The 6,300-nt window shown below is 45.1% G+C and overlaps 1 pseudogene; it reads left to right on the forward strand.

The window, feature by feature from the left end:
* The first annotated feature begins 3,232 nt into the window (after window positions 1–3,232).
* Window positions 3,233–5,013, forward strand: LOC120699329 (annotated as a pseudogene).
* Window positions 5,014–6,300: the final 1,287 nt, after the last annotated feature.

Raw genomic sequence — 6,300 nt, forward strand, 5'->3', positions numbered from 1 at the left:
GTCTCTTTGATAAAGATCCAAAGAAAACAGGCAATAGGACATTGAAAAAGTAAATGGTCAGTGGATTCCTCTCGACCACAGAGCTTGCACTCCCCCCGTCCTGCCAAGTTTCTCTTCTTCAGTTGCACCGAAGCCCAGTAGCATCTGCTATATTTAATTAACTAATTACATTTCAAGCAATTTTTGAATCAAATCAAATTTTATATGAAATTGATTCAAATAATAGAATACAATGAGTAAAAAAATTACATTCATGTTATTTAGCCCAGTTTGAGGCCTTACCCATGAAAAGAAAAGAAATTCCAAACGTCTTGTGTTGGGTATTTTAGCATCACGAATAAATCCGCAAGCGCACGGATACCGTTATAGCTTTCACCTCATAGTATTCCAAGGGTTATCGAATTCACAGGGAACGTGTGTGCACTCTCTTCTATTCTAATCGGTCCAAAGACACACCAAGATGGGTAGAAGGGTGGAGAGGATTCCTAAAATAGTGCTACTGCTGAGTTAAAGGTCGATCTCTCGGGCACAATACTCGCTTCGGGCACCGGTTTACAACTAGTCTGCCAGTCGACTCCGGCCAACAGCTCTACGCTATATCCGAATGTGGAGGATTACGGAGGACCAATAGGGCTATCACCACCTACGGCCCTGTTGATGGCTCTTAAGTACCGAATTTAGGCCGTCAACTCCTACATAAATACATAAAATGTGAGCATCAACCTAGTAGTAGGAGTTTATTACTGACCATTTCCACGAGTGTTGGTAAATATTTGTATGTAGGTGAATTAACAGAGAAAACGCACTTCATAAGCAGGGAAACACACTCCACAGATCAGGGCAAAATGCGCAACTACGTACAAGGATCAAATGGCCCACTAGATGGCCTCACATGAGAAGGAATGCAGCCCACAAGCAAGGTGACATGTCATCAATCCGTGGCAACACCCTCTCTACGAATCAGACGCATTCACAAGGATTTATGGGCCCACCAGAGCTACCAAACCGCCCCAACACAAGCCATGACCCACATATATAACATGGGGGTCCACCTAGCAGTGTCCAGACCAAGAATTGGGCCGTTTAGCCATCTTTTCTGGTCGACTTATCCGTACTACCTCTGTTTTTATTTACATATCTTATTAAGTTTGTCCTAAGTCGAAGTTACCGACTTTAACCAAAGGAGCAACTATACTACTTTTGACGACCAAAATTGGCAGCAGACCAGACCAATGGGTCTAACCGGTCATCACAGACGGTCTGATCGGTTTGTGATGCTGTAGCCGATCCGGCAGAAGCCGACCGGTCTGACCGGTGGGTTTGACTAGTCTGACCGGTCCAAGCAGAGTCCGAGTACAACTAGTGATTTTCATAGATTTATATTTTGTAAAAAGATTTCTTGCGGGATAAGTCCACCCCACCCTATAAATATAAAGGGCCACGACCGATTGAGAAATCCAATCGATCAAAAACACAACAATACAATATTTTTCTATCTTTTTATTGCCTTTATAATTATCTCCAAACTCTAACTTTTCCAACCTTCTATCTGCTGTTATTCCATCGTCTCCGCGACGTCTGAAGGCGTTCTTGGTGGCCTGCCGACCCTAGAATAACCCTACGTGCGCATGCCCTGACGGGTCCCTCCCAAGCTAGCGTTCGTCGGACTTCGCCGACTCACCCCGGCGACCGGTCTGACCAGTCCCTCTGACAGGTCTGACCGCTCCACGTAGGAGGTGCTGCACCGAGTTCCTCCTCGCGCTGCTCGACTGTGCGCGTTCGTGTGTTGGCCCAGATCGTGCGCCAACAACTACAAAACATATGACTATCAACATATATTTCATAGTGGATTCGATAAAATAAATTTGATATTATAAATATTATTTTTTTCTCTATAAATTTGGTTCAAGTTGGTCAAATTTGACTTAGTAGAAACCTAATACGACATGTAAATAAAAACATACGAAGGGAAAGAGAGTCAATGCTATCGCTGTCAAGTTGGCTCAATTCTCCATCGTCTCCCTGCTCCTCTCTCGTTCAGTTCTGAGTATTAATGCCCACTTGATCTTTAGTTTAGTTTCAGTATTTTTTGTTTTATCAACTATTATCGATCTTATCGGTTTAATCAAATGGAACTGCGCTGTGCAAGCAAGCTAGCTCCTAGTTTTTTTTTTTTGAGGGCAAGCTAGCTCCTAGCTGGGACACATGCGGGATTAATTTTTTAGCCGCAAAGTCCACACGAACTTGTTGCCCGCGTGTTAAACTTTGTGGACACCCTCGCGGGTTTGCGGCTTGTCGCAGCGCGCCCCGCCTGCACAGAGAGTTGACCCACCAACTAATTGATGATGGAGAGATGTGAACTAGTTGACCCGTACCAACACATACTTATTGACTAATAAGTAAAAATATGGAATATTTTGCTATAAGACGGAATAAAAAATGATGTGGCATACAGGAGGTTAATTATTGAATCCATCAGATGGAATGTTCTTAGCTACTGTAGCTCATCTAAACCTGTATCGAGCGATATGATATGCCTAGATTATGTTGAGTACCGCAATTTTATGATGATGCACCAATCCAACGAATTTTTGAGTTAAAAGATTGTTTTAAGGTGGGTTCTCGGCTATTTTATGGACAGTACGTGCCTGCATATTTTATGGACATCACCAACTTAACAAACCAATATAATGACTGTTTTTCCTTTTTGAAGATCTTCCTTGCACATGCATAACAGCCTAAATTAGGGTAGCAAACAAACACACATTAACTTGCATCGAGAGATGTGCCTAGCCTTTTTTTAAGATAATGGAGAAACTTCCGGCTACAAACCTCTTCAGAGATAGGTATCAGTCCGCAATTATTACAATCACACTTAGAGTTTAAACCACACTGTTTAAAATTAAAGACAAATACGTTAAATGAAGGGTCATCCATGGGAAGCGAAGAACTGCAAAGCTGAAGACTCTAGAAGCTGGCATGCCTCGACTAGATGCTCCCTTCGGTCATCGATGTGCTACAACTGACCCCACAACACTTGCTAGAACACTTGCGTTTTCTAGACTTCTCCAAATTGTCAAACCAGCGATGGTTTACGAATCGACTTCCACTCAAAATGATCAATTCGTTATTACTCCCACATTTCCACTTTGCAAATTGATGAATTCGTTATTACTCCTATATAACAATCTAGCAGCCGCAGCTAAAACCAATAAACACGTACGTACACACGCACCACAATCATCGATTATCTCTCCTTTCGCATTAGCAACCGCCATAATAATGGCATGCTCCTCGGTGGTGCCCAAGTTCATGGTGCGCAGGCGACCGGCAGTGCTAGTGGTGCCGGCGGCCCCAACGCCTCAAGAGCTGAAGCGGCTCTCGGTTTTCGATGAGCAGGACTGTATGAGAGTCCAAATCTCCAACCTCCATTTCTACCGAAGGAACGAGTCCATGGACGGCAAGGACCCCGCGCAGGTTATACGGGACGCTCTTGCCAAAGCCCTAGTTCCCTACTACCCGTTCGCTGGACGGCTCCGAGAGCAGGATGGATGGAAGCTCGTCGTCGACTGCACCGGTGAGGGCGTTTTGTTTGTCGAGGCTGACGCTGATGTTGGCCTTGAGCACTTTGGTGATCCCCTAGTGCCGCCATTCCCGTGCGTCGAGGAGCTCATCTTTGACGTCCCCGGCTCTTCCGCTATCCTCAACTCTCCCCTCTTGCTCTTCCAGGTAACATCTGGATCCTCGTCTTTCCTTCAACACTAGTGAACCTATTTTTAATTAGTAGGTGTAAGCAAAACAAAGAGAATTTGTGAATTTCATAATTCAGGTATGGCAAGTAGCGACAGCATGTTACTTTAGTGGGAATCTGACCATTGTATGCATGTCTGGTGTGCAGGTGACACGACTCACCTGTGGAGGATTCATCCTTGCGGTCCGAGTGAACCACACCATGGCTGACGCACAGTGGGCGACGCAGTTCTTGGGGGCTGTGGCAGAGCTTGCGCGGGGTGCGCTAGCTCCATTCCCGCCACCGGTGTGGAAACGGGAGCTGCCGGATGGGCGCAACCAGCAACAACCAGCGCTGGTGCACGACAAGTTGGACGAGGTGCCGGGCAGTGACACTGATCAGACCAAGGGCAGCAGTGTCATGCTTTTGTTAGATAACCCAGCGCTCCGGCTCGTCTCCTTCTTCTTCGGGCCTCGAGAGATTGATGCTATTCGTGCCCAGCTCCTGCCGCACCTTCAGACATCGCGGGCTGGATTTGGAAATTCCGCACGATGGCGCTGGCCCCGTACTCCAATGAGGTGATGATGCTGGTGGTGGTTGTCAACGCACGTGGCCGCAACACTGCCACGGTCGGCGGGATCCCCGTTGGCTACTACGGAAATGCGTTCGCGGTCCCGGTCGCCATGTCAACGGCCGGGGAGCTCAGCATGAACCCCCTGAGCTACGCCGTTGAGCTGGTGAGGAAGGCAAAAAACCAGGTGGACATAGAGTACATGCGGTCAACAGCCGACCTCATTGTGCTGCGTAGGGGGCAAAGTCCGCCCATCACCGCCGGCATGTTTTCTCTGTCGGACACAACAAGGGCCAAGTTTGACGATCTCGACTTCGGATGGGGCAAGCAGGTGTATGGGGGTCCGGCAGAAGCCGTCGGCGTCCCGTCCATTCCCTGGCTGACCAGCTTCCTGTTAGCCTCCAAGAACGCCAACGGGGAAGACGGCATCGTCGTACCAATGTGCCTGCCTGGCCCTGCTATGGATAGGTTGGTGGAAGAGATGAGCAAGCTGCTGCGCCTAACAACCGACGATGTGACCCAGCTGCACCAGCCTCACGTATTACCAGCTATGAAATAATTCACCATGTGCTGACTATGACCAAAATGAAACTTCATCGTCGCATAACAGCATGAGAATAGAGTCAAGTGGTATGCTATATATTGTACGTTTGTCTCAAAGGGTTCTATTATTTATCCTATATACTATATATACTGCATGGTATCAATAAAATAATGCATTGCTCATTAGTTAACTTGCACGCGTCTTCTCACTCATCATCGTACCTGGATCGGGTAATAAATTCCAAAGATAGACCACTTCCAGTTGAAGTCTTTGCAATAAATTCCATTATTCAATCCAAATCCAAACATCTAGGTAATTTCCAAACCAAATGCTTTAAATCCATAACCAGGATAACCCAATAACAAATAAAGTCAGCATCACCTTCTCACCATATACTCACTCCATACTCGAGAAGAAAGTCATCTGGATAGCGACACAGTCTCCAAAGCTTAACTTTGACTTCTTACTTTTATATAAATATTATCGCAAAGCAGTGTTATCCTAAACGCTAAACGGTAAACAGTTAGTCACCTGCCGTTTAGCCTATTATTCAGGCAAAACGAGTGTTGAAACGGACAAAATGACTTTCTTTTCAACTATAGAGGGAGTATGTTTTTCTAAAAGATCAAGTAATGAGGACATCAAAAGATACAAGTGGGTACCCAATGATGTTTTTAGTTCAGTTAATTAATTATGATGGTATTTCACTCTAAGTTCATTTCTCCTTCCAAATTATTTATGCAGAGTACCATTCTAATTTAATTTTATTAATTTTTTAGGTCGACCTAATGATCCAAAATATATTAACTTGCTTCATTTCTTTGGATACAAACTATTACTAAAGGCCCTTCATTTGTCCCGAAATAGGTGGCTCCAACTGGGACCACCGGGCCCGGGTGCCTTCAATCCGAGTTGGAGCCACAACCATAACAAATGAGGGACTTTTAGTCCCAGTTAGAGGTTCCAACTGAGACTAAATGTTCCTGCCCCCGGCCATCTAGTTAGCCATTGGACCCGGGAATAAAATCTTCATTAGTTCCGGACCCAACGGCGGTTAGAACAAATGCCAGAGATAAAAAACTATCCCTGTAGTAGTGCATTCAACAATAAAACATTGTTTTGGATCTCTTTGTTATTTTGGAAAAGTTGTAAGGCTATGATTGGACGGGTAATTATATTATATACATTATAATGGTACAGCTTATGAGGGATACTTAAAATTTAGATAGCGTACCTAAAGACGTTACCTATGCAGCCCCCCCACCCCCACCCCCACCCCACCCCAAACTATTGTCCGTTAAATTTGACCTAGCTAGTCAAAATCAGAATAGCACATGTTATTATATTATTAATCTATATCGAGGCAAATAGGTAAATGATATCTGTGGTGTACCGGAGTTGTTTGACTACAACTCTCCGATGGATTGAAGCGCACACATAGCTTTCACATAGCTG

This window comes from Panicum virgatum, chromosome 3K (assembly GCF_016808335.1).
Source record: "Panicum virgatum strain AP13 chromosome 3K, P.virgatum_v5, whole genome shotgun sequence".
NCBI lineage: Eukaryota > Viridiplantae > Streptophyta > Magnoliopsida > Poales > Poaceae > Panicum > Panicum virgatum.